The sequence below is a fragment of the Prionailurus bengalensis genome, chromosome A1 (genome assembly GCF_016509475.1).
Source record: "Prionailurus bengalensis isolate Pbe53 chromosome A1, Fcat_Pben_1.1_paternal_pri, whole genome shotgun sequence".
NCBI classification, from domain to species: Eukaryota; Metazoa; Chordata; class Mammalia; order Carnivora; family Felidae; genus Prionailurus; species Prionailurus bengalensis.
In genome coordinates this window covers 69890616-69904570 of record NC_057343.1, presented here as the reverse complement: position 1 = coordinate 69904570, position 13955 = coordinate 69890616, and the positions used below count along the sequence as shown (strand labels likewise).

Sequence of the window (13955 nt, the reverse complement as noted above, 5' to 3'; positions counted from 1 at the left end):
TTACAAGCAAGTTATTTAGAATCCGTGATTTGTAGCTCAAGAGTCTACCTTCTTTCAAACAATTATCATTCATTATTTTCCTGTATAGCTGAGGGTCCCCTGGCCCCTGCCTTATGTCCCTATAAACATTCTTACCTGGGAGCAAAAGACCTTTTAGACAAACACAGATAAAACCACACAGGTTCTCAATAAATGTCTGCTGGCATGTATATGGTGAGGTTCACCCCTTAAGCCACAGATTAGCTGGATCTGTCTCCAGACTGTCCCAAAGGTATCCGACGGCCTCTGGGAAAAACGAGCTGCCCACTCTGAGCTGCACTCAGAGCATGAGGGTGACCGTCCGCGTAGCCCCCTCCTGTCCCAGTGCCCCATGCAATTCACACCTCCTTCCAGTATCAAAAACGCCTCCATTTGGACAAATAACATACATGCGCTTCCCTTGAAGACAAGGGTTTTTGTCTGTTTTGTGCACTGATGTGAATGCAAGCATAGCCCCTACCTTATGAAAGGTGCTCAACAGATCTTTGTGAAAAGTAAGATCAGTTTTATTCTTCCTAAGTGGTGAAGACATTAGGAATTTAATCAGCTGTGATTTTCCTGATGCCTATGATCCTGTGATAAGACTTCCATTAATCCGTCAAAGAAAGGCTCTTTTGTAAGGACCTGGAAGATAAAAGAGAAGCCGCATCCATGGCCCCTGACCCCAGGAGCTAACTCTGGTGAAGAGTGGGGTTCACACAGCGGGGAAGAAGGCCTTACGCATCCATGTAAGATCCATTATGGCCACGGGCACCACTGCCACTTGCCCTGGAAGGTCTCCACGTGCTTCTGTGTACACCGTTCCAAAAGGTGTGTGCCAGTGGAATTCAGAATCGGGCACTGTTCTACTTGGGCATTTGAAAAATAGGCAAGACTTGGATGTTTCGAAACGTTTTGCTGGGGGCTGATGAGGGCCGTGAAGAATCAGCACCTTCACTGAAGTGCTTCCGACCCACAATAGAGAAAAGTAGGCAGATAAAAATGCTCCTCGAGTTAGAAGAAAATAAAGCAGTAGGGCACCCCTCCCATTTCAGCCTGGCCCCTACTCTGGGCCTTTCTCAACCTCCAGATACAGGCCAGTTACGCTATAAACTTGCCCCGAGCCAGCTCTACCCCCGTTTTTTCCCCCGTCCCAGAAGGTGCGTTCCGATACAAGCAAGAGCCCCGTGGGGATAATATATAAGGAGTGACACACGGCTTATGACACTCTTCACAAGGGATCATTAGGTTAGAGCGGCTGCTCCTGGGGCACAGACATCAACATCTATGTGCTCGTGAACTTCTGAGCTTCGCACAGCCCCAGGAGGAGGTGGGACAGAAGCTTCTCTTACATTTCTGCTGCTCCGGTCCCTGCTGGTCTCCTTCCACCCCCACCCCGGGAAGGTTTTTCTTCACTTCTCTCTTATTTTTGCCCATAAATCCCATCCATCTGGAAAGGCTCATGCTGTCTGGGCACAATCTCACATCACCCAGTGCCCCCGCCCCTAGACGCAGCCCCCAACACAAGAGTGGTCCCTCCTGTCGCCTAAACAAGAGTCCTTCCCTAGGAGGAGAGGGCGGAGTTTCACGCTCCGCTAGGCGATTCTTCATCATAGTGGGAGCAGTCTGAGCACCTCTTCCACGGGAACAGAAAACGCTCTAAGGTGTGATGAATTGTCAGGATGACTGGAGGACAGCTTGCATTTTAAGGCAAGAGCCATGGATGCTGGACTTCCTGCCCTTTCCCACCCCCATCCCCAAACTGTCCTGCTCAAAACACAAGCAGAGAGGGTAACTGAAACATGAAGGCAATGCCGGCCAAAAAAACAGAGAGTCTGGACACTATGTGGGAAAGCCCACGGGGCCGACTCTGGACCCGGGTCTCTGTGCTTGAGACCGACCCACCTCCGCCCTTTCTGAGGTTGGTGCTGAGAACTAAGAAATACCCCCTTTATTCTGCATCCTACGGCTCAAGCTGGGCATCTGTCACTTGCAACAAAAGAGTCCTAGGGACCCTCCTACCATAGATTTATGTACACATGGTCACTGCAAGCAAAACAAACAAACAAAAAAAATGACCGATATGGGCACCTGAGTGGCTCAGTGAGTTCAGAATCCGACTCTTGATTTCCACTCAGGTCACGATCCCAGGGTGGTAGGAGCGAGCCCCAAGAGGGGCTCTGCACTGAGCATGGGGCCTGCTTAAGATTCTTTCTCTCTCGGGGCGCCTGGGTGGCGCAGTCGGTTAAGCGTCCGACTTCAGCCAGGTCATGATCTCGCGGTCTGTGAGTTCAAGCCCCGCGTCGGGCTCTGGGCTGATGGCTCAGAGCCTGGAGCCTGTTTCCGAATCTGTGTCTCCCTCTCTCTCTGCCCCTTGCCCATTCATGCTCTGTCTCTCTCTGTCCCCAAAATAAATAAACGTTGAAAAAAAAAAAAAAATTAAAAAAAAAAAAAAAAAAAAAAAAAAAGATTCTTTCTCTCTCTCCCGCCCCACCCCACCCCTCCCCTACGTGCACTGTCTCAAAAAATAAAAATAAGTTAGGGGCGCCTGGGTGGCGCAGTCGGTTAAGCGTCCGACTTCAGCCAGGTCACGATCTCGCCGTCCGGGAGTTTGAGCCCCGCGTCGGGCTCTGGGCTGATGGCTCGGAGCCTGGAGCCTGTTTCCGATCCTGTGTCTCCCTCTCTCTCTGCCCCTCCCCCGTTCATGCTCTGTCTCTCTCTGTCCCAAAAATAAATAAAAAAACGTTGAAAAAAAAATTTTTTTAAATAAAATAAAATTAAAATAAGTTTTAAAAAAGTGACCACTAAAGGGCAATGTTAGTTACATTCTGTAGAACCATGTAACAGTAACATCACAGAGGCATCGTTTTCATTTCAAAGAAAGCTCCATGTAGAAAACACTTAGTGTTAAGGGGGAAAAAGTGGCTTCTCAATGTGCATGCATCATTCTCTCAATTTTTTAATAAAAATGGACATTTGCACATATAGGTGATAATACCGGAAATACACCAAATATTGCCAAAAGTTAAATGGAAATCAACCATTTTTTAATTTTCATGATCTTTAAATGGCAGGATTCCAAGGAATTTTTACTTTCTGTTTTATATGTGAGTACTTTTCTACTCCTGTCACAATAAACACACTTACAAAGTGACCACTAAAATACATCAACAAAAACAGGCTTCTTTAAATTAAAGCTCCATTCAAATGCCACCTCTTCCAATCAGAATCCACTATCTTACTGTCCTGAACACTTCCACCATTACTATACCTTGTGCAAGGTTCTTATATTTCACCTTTTATTATAATTACCTAGACTTTTCCCTCATGCCCCTGGATGTCATACTCCAAGAGTAAGGACTGAGGCCTATTTTTGTGTCACCAATGGTAACTAGTATATTCAACAAAGATACTCATAAATATCCCTTGACTTGACAGGCCCTTACATAAACTAAAGTAAAAATAAAACGGCCCAGTGAATAATGAAATTACCCAGGTCAGTTGGCCACCATCATAGTAAGGGGGGGGTGGAGGGGCTGATCAGATTTCTTTTTAAAAGTTGAATCAATTAGGGGCGCCTGGGTGGCTCAGTCAGTTGAGCGTCCAACTTTGGCTCAGGTCATGATCTCGCGGTCCGTGGGTTCGAGCCCCATGTCGGGCTCTGTGCTGACAGCTCAGAGCCTGGAGCCTGTTTCAGATTCTGTGTCTCCCTCTTTCTCTGGCCCTCCCCTGTTCATGCTCTGTCTCTCTCTGTCTCAAAAATAAATAAATGTTAAAAAAAAAAAAAGTTGAATCAATTAAACGAAAATAGAAATATTATTGCTCTCTGTTCTGCATTTTGCTCAACTGGATAGTTTACATGTTCAATTTATTTGTTTAATATGAAGGGTATTATGAAATCATTTAACTTTTCCTTACAAATATTTGTGTCTAACTTTTCCATTTGGTAAACCTCTGGTTTACCCAAATCCTGACATTTTCAACTAGCTTGCTCCACTAATAACATTGGCCCCCAATAAGACCCGATACCAGAGAACCAAAAGCTCTGGTAAGATTATAAAGGAAGATATTAATCTCTGATTAATGATGTCCTCACAAATCTCCTAAGCAGTATTGTACGTGCAGAGAAATGCCATTCTAGGGTGACAAAAACAGCCGGTGCTGCCATCATTGTTTCTTAAGGAAATGTTATTCTCAAGCGTGTCCTGTAATCCAAACTGCCAAATGATCAATTCTAAACAAATGTCCTACAAGGCCACCTTAAAAGCAAAGGCAAAATTCATGTTGATTTAGCTGCAAGATTTACACACAATATCAAATACCTAAAGTCCCGAAATAGAGTTTATCTCTCACAGAGATTTGATATGACCACGAAGTCACTCTCCACATAATCAATAGAGAGAAACATGTTTTGTCACAGATAACAGTACATGGCAAAAGAAAGATAAGGTCTTCCAACTGATGTGCCAGTCAAGAAGCTTTGGATGGCAGTAACAGAGTTACAAAGTAAGTAAAATGATCATTTAGCACACAAAGCCATGTTGATATTATTTAGTATACAAAATTCACTATTCTTCGGTATACTCAGCTCCAGGGGCAGGAAGATCAATGACTCAATGACACCCACAAGGACTCCGGTCCCAGGGCATCTGGGTGGTTCGGTGGGTTAAGTGGCCAACTCTTGATTTCAGCTCAGGTCATGATCTTACAGTCGTGAGACTGAGTCCCACATCAGGCTCATACAGGGCATGCAGGCTGCTTAAGATTCTCTCTCCCTCTGCCCCTATGCCTCACTGAGGCGTGTGCTCACACTTTTCTCTCCCTCCCTCCCTCCCTCTCTCTCAAAAAAAAAAAAAAAAGTCTCTGGTTCCATCTTTCAGCTCCATCACCCTCTTGCCTTCATCCCAAGGTGAATCACAATATGGCTGCTGTGGTTCCAGGCATCACATTCAGTCTAGTCTTTGGGTCTCTTTTTAAGAGCACAGAAACGTTCCCCAGAACCCCCTTCCTAGACATCCCAGATGTTGGGGTCTTCTGGGAAGGGTTTGGCCTGATGACAAAAGGAGCCTGAAGAAGCCTGTGCCATTACTGACCTGACAACAAATGTGGGAGACGATATAGCTGCGGCAGCCATGAGTCATAACAGCTAATTAGGAGGCAACAGTCTGATTAACTGCTCGGCAGCAAGCCCAAGTACGAAGAGCAACATGCTGGGGATGGCGGGGTGGACAGACAGAAAGAACCTGGGTCCCCGATGACACTGTGAGCTGAGACACCCAAATGGGAACCCCTTATTATTACTTGAGGCAACGAAAGGTTTGATGGTTTGGTTAGCCAGACATTGTACCATTTTAAGATGAAAATACTCTTAAAGATGCCCTTGAAGTTTCAGGGAAAGAGCACCAGTAACTTGCCTCACATCACAAACATGGCCAGCGTGGAAGGGCAGGTCTATCGGGTCCCGGTGCCTCCGCTCCCAACTCCCGCCACCTCTGATACCACCCTCTACCTCCCGTATTGTCAAATGTCACAGGGTGTTCGCCACACGCATTTTAGTTCGGATCAACCAAGATTTATTTACTTTCTCTGGGCAGGAGAAACAAAAATTAGGAACACATACTTTCCGACCCTAATAATGCTTATTATTTGGGTCAGAAAATGAGAAAACACAGACAGCAAGATACCATTCCTGCCAAGATAAGGGGAACTAAAGGCATTTCATAACTACCTACATGTGCCGCTCTGACCTCTTTTTAACGTGTTACATCTTGGGGCGCCAGGTGGCTCAGTCAGTTAAGCATCCAACCCTTGGTTTCAGCTCAGGTCGTGATCTCATGGTTCGTGGGATGGGGCCCACATGGGGCTCTGTGCTGACAGTGTAATGCCTGCTTGGGGTTCTCCCCTTCTGCCCCATTCATGCATGCTCCCTCGCTCACGCTCTTTCTCTCTCAACATAAATACACCTTAAAACATTAAAATTAAATAAAATGTTACACCTCGCTATCACCCAAGGCTTCCTTTTCGTATCGCTTTCAAAAATATTTCTTTCCCATCATCTTTCTGTGTGCCGAAAAACAAATACAACTCCAGTTTGAATTTTAAAAATCGATTTATTTGATCATAATCTCAAACATAATTGTTTCCTCATATTTTCAAAACAAGCAGATATTTTCTCTTTCATTTTTAAGCCTCTTCAACTCCGTTTTAGGGAGGAAGGAACAAAACTGCTCCTTCACCCTCAAAAATGGAAGCTGACCACTTGAACAGAGCAATACCAGTAAGCCTTACACATAAAAACGTGTTATTTTTCCAAAACTGAGTAAATTCCCTGGCCTTTGATAAGTTCAATAATTACGCCATGTATATAATACTTTGCCAATAATTTTTGCTTTTCAAGAGATACCATCAAAAAATAGAAAGGTTCTGGGGCGCCTGGGTGGCGCAGTCGGTTAAGCGTCCGACTTCAGCCAGGTCACGATCTCGCGGTCCGTGAGTTCGAGCCCCGCGTCAGGCTCTGGGCTGATGGCTCAGAGCCTGGAGCCTGTTTCCAATTCTGTGTCTCCCTCTCTCTCTGCCCCTCCCCCGTTCATGTTCTGTCTCTCTCTGTCCCAAAAAAAAAAAAAAAAAAAAAAAAAAGGTTAAAAAAATAGACTGGTGAAAATATTCACAACACACAGATCTAACAGAGAACTCATATCCAGAATATATAAAGAATCCCCACAATGAGACAAGATGACATTGAGTATGTGCAGTTTATTGTATGTTGATCGTACTCTAAAGCTATATAAAATGATCGGACAAAAACATAATTAAAAATACAAAAGATTTAATACACAAAGGAAGATATGCAAACAGCCAATAAGCACATGAAAAGCAACCACTGGCCATCAGGGAAATCTAGAATGAAATCCCTATGACACACTGTGACACACCCACCAGAATGGCTAAAATGAAAAAGACTGAATTTCCAGTGTTACTGAGGATTACAGTAACTGGAATGCTCAGATGTCATTGGTGAGAATGTAAAATGGTGCAAATACCTGGGAAAACAGATGGTAACTTCTGATAAAGTGAAGTGTATACTTATTATAAGACCCAGCAAAAGAATTAAAAACAGATCTCCACACAAAGACTTGTTCGCAAGAGTGCACAGCAGCTTCATGCATCAGAGCCCAAAGCAAACGGCCAGAGCGGCCAAAGGCGAAGGAACAAAGGGTGGCGGAACGGACCTTGAAATGGTACCGGGAGATAGAAAGATACTGGTGAGAGGCTGGGAGGGAGGAGTAGAGAAAGAGAAGAAGGGGAGAGCGGGGAGGAGCAGGAGGAGAGGAAGGGGCAATCAAAGTCAAGGAGAAAAGAAATTATACCCAGACATAGTGAAGGTGCAGAACTCCCAGGAACCTTAAAGCAGCCGGGGCGCCTGGGTGGCTCAGTCGGTTGACTCTTGATTTAGGCTGAGGTCATGATCTCACAGTTTATGAGTTCACGTCGGGCTCTGTGCTGGCAGGACGGAGCCTGCTTGGGATTCTCTCTCCCTCTCTCTCTCTCTCTCTCTCTGCCCCTCCCCAGCTCATGTGCACGCGCTCTCTCTCTGTCTCAAAATAAATAAATAATCTTAAAAAAAAAAGTCAGCGGACAGAAAAGACAGACTACTCACAACCAACAACCAGCCCAGAGGCTGATACTGCAGCTGCCACAAAGGAACCAGAAGGGAGCTGGTTAATACAACAACGACAATCTGGAATCGCGCACCCAGGGCGTTTATCATTCCAGAACAAAGATACTTAAAGGCACACAAAAACGGAGGTTACCACCAAACAGATGCTCACTAATGAAGTCTCTAGAAAATAGATGCCAAGGAAGACGGAAAATTCTTGGAGAAGCTAGCTTTTCAGAGAAGTTTTACTTTCTTCTTCATGCTTTTAGACCTAAGTTTCTTCTTAATGAGACTGTAACTTTTTACAATATGACCCAGCTTTCAAGGTTAATTGCAATTGTTAAATTCGAACAAAATGGAAACAAAATCAAATATCATATCTTCAAATTCCCGGAACAGCAACCTTAAAAACTTTAAAGACTAACTGTAAAGGACATGAAAATCTAGGTTTATTCATTCACAGCCAGTTATCTACCAAGGGATTGCTATGTGCTAGGCATATACTAGATCCTGAGTTAACAGGATGAGAACAAAAAATGAAAATCACCATATTCCTGGATTTGTAAGTCTTCCTGTATGAGATACTTTTATGGAAAGCCGAAGTCTGTGTGTAGAGTGGCGTTCCTCTTGTGGCAAGAAATATTAGCATAATAGAGTTAAAAGCAATCTGGTTTGGCTGGTGGCTCCTTTGTTTGAAAATGTATGCACAAATATGACAATTTTTCACATGAAATTAATTCAGTGTAAATGATGAATTCTCACATCATTTATTTGCCAATCTTACAGTTTGTCTATTATTTGCGTCCCATGTTAAAATAAGAAAGCTGCCAATGCCTAGCCTGCACTGGGCATGCACTCAGTTTTAGTCACATTGTATTTGATGGTCCCTGGCTTATTTCAGAGATATCAAAAGCTTAGAGCACCATATTTAATATCTATCAAGTGCCCACTTTTGCTTCAAGTATCCACTTGGCAAAACATTTTTTAACTGCCTTCAACCAGGACTAGGGCAGCCGAAAAAAGCCAGCTTCTCCACTTTAAAATAAACATTTTCCGGGGGCTTCTTGATTAAAAACAAAGGCAGCATTTGGCATAAAAAGACTGGTAAAATCAGTATTTCAAGTAATTTGAATGGAAACATTTGGGCTCTGATCTTCCTGGACATGTGGAAATGGTTAACGCAGTAACCTGGAGGAAAACAGAGGCCGTAGCAGAAACTCTACCCATTAAAAAGCAAGAAAAAGAACTTGACCTCCCGCTTCCCATTCAATAGCCAGGCTTGAAGAGCATGGCCTTTCCATCGAAGGTACCCAAGAAAAGGAGAGGGCAGCCATGGGACCTAAAAGCCTGCCCCTTCCCCTCCCAGCCAACACCTAGAATGCCTGTGCACCCAAAGTGGAAAGGACTCAAGCCGGCAACCGTATCTGGGGGATCACAGGAGCACCTCTCTTTTCTGTAGCATTTTCTCTTATGGGGGCCAGGGCATTTCTCAAAAAGCTTAGGCAGTTCTCTGCAATAAGCAAGGCCAGTCATAAAGGGTGCGTTTCAAACACCAGTTCCACTGGCCCAATACCTACAAATCCACAGAACTTGCCCCGCCCTCCGGGAAAAGTCACAATGTCTTTCCTAAAGGGTGTTCAGCACACAAAGACTGGGCTCTTGCCTTTTCTCCAATGTTCTCTAACCTCTTCCAGGATGGAAAAGGCTTTTCTCTTTCGATGGACGTTATCCCAAGCACCCTTCTTAAAAAGCTGTATCGTTTTTCCAAACGAATTAAGCTCTGCTATGTGCATCGAGTATTAGAGGACAAATTCCACTTTTTAAGAAACGAACCCCTTTTTTAAAAAAAATTTTTTTTTAACATTTATTTTTGAGACAGAGAGAGACAGAGCATGAACGGGGGAGGGGCAAAGAGAGAGGGAAACACAGAATTGGAAGCAGGCTCCAGGCTCTGAGCCATCAGCCCAGAGCCCGACGCGGGGCTCAAACTCACAGACTGCGAGATGGTGACCTGAGTTGAAGTCGGACGCCCAACCGACTGAGCCACCCAGGCGCCCAGAAACGAACCCCTTTGATCCTGTATTAATTCTTAACATTCTTCAGACAGTTTCTGTAATGAAATACAAAACAAAAACATTCACCCAGCTTTCTTTTAGTCTCAAAATAATTATAAACTAAATGCAACCCACCAGAGAATTGTCTAGGATAGATTTTTCAATCTCCTTTTGGTAAATTTGGCTACAGAGTAGTGTTACTGTTCTATTATGACCCAAGGAATTAAATCCCTATACAAATTCCAGGAAGAGACTATCAATGTGAAAAGGGGCATTATAAACCCAACTCCAGGATTTCCCTAGGGACAGACTCCTTAACGCAAAACCACACACCGACTCACAAGGGTTGTGCCACAGAATCTGTGACCCTATGGGGCACAACTACATCATCCCCAACTATTTCAAGTTTCCTGTCCGCCTCAAAGAAACAAGAGATTCTGGGAAGCCCTGGGGTAAGATGCATCAACTCAGCATCTCTACCAACCAACATTTCGCCCAGTGAGCCAGCCACTGGCCAATAATGTCTATTTATTTTACCCAGAGGCAGATCTATTAGCCAGACATTCTAAAAACACAAACGTTTTGTTGTGCTTGGAGGAACTCCAATATTGGTGCCTTGCTGCAGAACGATGCTGCGGGAATATAAAGTGAGCCATGTGCATGCTGAACCCACATAGGAAGCCATCCTCAGAAACTGTCACCCCAGAAGACCAACCCTTTGGAAAGGCCAGGGGTAAACCCCCAGCCAGAAGGCTGTGGAATGAGGGAAGAAAGCCAAAGCTAGGAGATATCAGAAAGGCCCACCCCATGGGAACAACGAGGGCAATTTTTAAGGCAACTCCCTCAAAGCTCTCAGCACCAAAAGGGCCTTTCCCCTCCTCTTCTTTTTCGACTGAATGAAAGAGCGAGACAATGCTAAAGGACGTTCCGACATGGGTTTGGCAAAGTCCCCACGTGCAAAACACATTAAACGTAACCCGTGGGGGTTGGCTCTCCCAAGACCGCCCGCCGGGTGAGGGGGGCCGGGGGTCCACAAAAGTCATGGCTCAGGGGGAATCCGGGAAACAGGGCAGGGCCGGCGGCGGAGCAAATCAAACCTGGGAAGCTAACAGGGAAGGCATTAACAACAATAATAAAATGAAACAGCCAGAGGCCACCATGGTACTCCAAAAGGCTGATACAGGCTGAGACCGCTAAACTCCGGATGAGAGGCGATCTCTCCACAGCTCAGGGAGCTGACCTGGTAGCAGCGTCCTCGATTCTTTTGTAAGCCTCACCTCTCTCCTTTCTGGGGTCCTGCACCGATCCCGGGAGTAGCGGGGCCCCAAATGCCAGGAACGAAATCCAGAACGATGACGGGGAACTCATTCCCCCCCCCCCTCCTCAAATAACACACACACACACACACACACACACACACACACACACACACTCAAGGGTCTGGCCAGATCACACAGCTAAAGTTTCCGGAACTTAAATCGTAAAACCACAATCAGAAGTTGTTGTTTTAAAATGCTCACCACAAAAATCTGTGTCCTTTGCTGGAAAGAAAAAAAAAAAAAAAAACTTTGCTCTCCGTAAAGGCGGTAAAGAGAGACAAAATCTAACTTAAGCGGAGGGTGTGTTCCTCTTTGTCACCTACCCGGGTGCTCGCGCCGCGCGTGGGCGAGCGGCAGGCACCCGGCAGCGCCGCGGCACCCGAGCCAGTGGCCACCTCCCCGGCCCGCGATCCGCCTCTGGGGCCAAGACTGCGGCCCGAGGTCCGGAAGCGGCGTCCGGCGCTGTCACTGTGCCGGGTGGGATGGGAGGAAGCGGGGGGGGGGGGGGGGGGGAAGGGCACAGCGGGGTGGGGGAGGCGAGGGGGAGCCGCGCGCACAGCCGCGCAGCCCGGGTCCGCGGAGGTGAGAGAAAGGTGCAAAGGGCGGCCCGGAGCCCAGAGGCCCCCGAGCTCCTGCTATTGTTGCCGGGGCTGCAGAGGGCCCGATCCCACCCGCCGCCCGCCTCCTCCGGGCAGGACCCCGCGGGCACGCAACCCGCCTCCACCCGCGCCCCCCCGGCGGGTGGGCCCCGAGAGCCCGGACTCGCACAAGTTGCCGCCCGCCCGCCCCGCCGCGGTCATTGTTCGCCCCGCGCCTCCTACCTCCACGGCGCCGGCGGCTCCGGCTCCCACTCCGGGCCTCCGGGCTCAGCAGCTCCGAGCCCCTGGCTGCCGAGGGCGCGGCGGCTCCGGGCTGCGCGTGCAGCGGGGGCGCTCGGCTATTAATACTCGCGGGCGGCGGCAGCGCGGGAGCGCGAGCGGGGCTGGCGGTGGCCGGCCGAGGTCCGAGCCATCAAAGGTGGCGCGGGGCGGAGGGGAGGGCGGAGCAGGCGGGGTGGGTGGGGAGCGGGCTCAGGGTCGCCATGGCCGCCTCGACGCCCGGCCGAGTGCCACTCGCGCGGGGAGGAGCGGCGCAAAGCGGGCGGCGGCTGCGTCCCCGCCCCGCGCCCCAGCCGAGCGCCCGCAGCCCTGCGCCCGCGCGGGACCCGCCGCCCCCGAGGCCGGCGAGCGGGAAGTGAAGGCGATCGCGCCCCTCCCCGGGCCTGGGCCGGCCCCTCGGCGGCGGGGGGGAGCTTGGGCGCCGCGCCGCCGGAGCCGCGGGGACAGCGGGAGAGCCACAGCCCCCTCCAGCGTCCGGGCCGGCGACCTGCGCGCCAGCGTGCCCCGCCCCGCTCCGCCCTGGGGGGCAGGTGCGCCAGGGGGCGGCGGGGGGGGGGGGAGCACCAGCCGGGAGAGCCCCTCTCGGACCCCGAGAGCCCACCTCGGATCTGTGCCTTACTTGGTCCTACAGCCAGAACCCGAGTCTCTGCGCTGCGCCACCGAACCCAGCGCAGGAAGCGCTGAGGAGAGCGCTGCGCCACCAGGGACACGCCAATCCTGCTGCTGTGGTTGAAAGCGATCTAAGGAGAGCGGGAGACGAGCGCACCGGCTTAACCAGGAGCTGCTGCAGGGCGGTCGGCGGCGCGGACTCTGCAACTCACTGGCTGAGGTCATGCAAGGGGGTGCCTGTGTGCCCACCTAGGACTTTACGTTGTCGCGCGGGAAGCGGCGATTTGCAGGGACCCACGAGCACCTTCCCCTCCCAAGCCACACGAGCGGGCTTCCGGCACCACCCTGGGCTGCGAGCGACTTAATCCCGAAGGGGCGGTTGCCACCTCCCCCCGCCACGGCCCAGTGTTTTCCACCCGGTAGATTCCCAGTACAGTCCCCACCTCCCCACCCCCACCCCCCACTTGCCCCACCTCCAGGAACAGGAGCAACGCCCAGCGGGGGAGAGGAGTGAAATAGGTTGGGAGCTGGTTTGCGGAATTTAATGAGGGAGGGAGTAAGATGGCTTGAGGAGGCAGGGACCTAGGGCGGGGGACACAGTTACTGTCCCCACCCTCCAGCAAGGAGCCCCCGCTTCACCGTCTCCATCTCCCCCTTCCTGAGCCCCTCGTGCAGCCTGTATCTCGCTGTAGACTTTCTACTCGTGGAGGGGAAAGGGCGGGCGGCAGCAGCTCAGAGACCAAAGCAGCTCTCAGCTAGATCCCGAGGCTACCCCGGTCGTTTTGTGCCTCTGAGCTCAAACCAGACGGACAGGTTTCATGGGAGAAGCCACAAGGGAGCGGGCAGGAGCCCGCAGTGGGGGTTGGCACAAGAACAGGACGCATTAGAAGTACAGGGGGTACCTGTGGCAGCAGGTGTGAGTAATTCCTGGAGAGGAGCAAAGAGACATATTTTGGGTATAAGGTGCTGACCTGTTTGGTTTTTTGTTTTTTGGGGTTTTTTTTGTTTTTTTTGTTTTTTTAGCCAAAGGCTTTATTTTTTTTTCCCCAGAGAGAGCCCGAGAGCAGGGGAGAGGCAGAGAGAGAGAGAGAGAATTTTCAGCAGCCTCCACACTCAGTGCAAAGCCAGAGTCGGAGCTCCATCCCACGATCCTGGGATCAAGACCTGAGCTGAAATCAAGAGTCCGATGCCCAACTGCCTGAGCCACCCAAGTGCCCCTCTGTATTTTTTCTTTTTTTAACCCTTGCGTATTTGGTGACAGTGGAAGTAAAGAGCAGGGGCGTGTTGTTGGGTCAGCCTGCTGAGCGTCGGACTCTTAATTCAACGGTGAGATCCAGCCCCGCCTCTGGCTTTGTGCCCACATCCAGGAGCCTGCTTGGGATTCTCTTTCTCCCTCTCTCTTTCTGCCCCTCCTCTCTGC

At 49.3% G+C, this 13955-nt stretch overlaps 1 protein-coding gene across 3 annotated transcripts in view; it reads right to left on the bottom strand.

The window, feature by feature from the left end:
• The window catches only part of FARP1 (FERM, ARH/RhoGEF and pleckstrin domain protein 1), a 299936-nt gene extending 287287 nt beyond the window's left edge, over window positions 1-12649 (bottom strand). Inside the window, exon 1 of one of the 3 annotated variants that reach the window (XM_043581978.1) lies at window positions 12546-12649. The gene's annotated coding sequence lies outside the window, so the exon portion shown is untranslated. Of the gene's footprint in view, window positions 1-11869; window positions 12323-12545 lie in introns of those variants that run through there. The other 2 variants (XM_043581968.1, XM_043581988.1) reach the window with 2 other exon arrangements.
• Between the last annotated feature and the right edge of the window lie 1306 nt (window positions 12650-13955).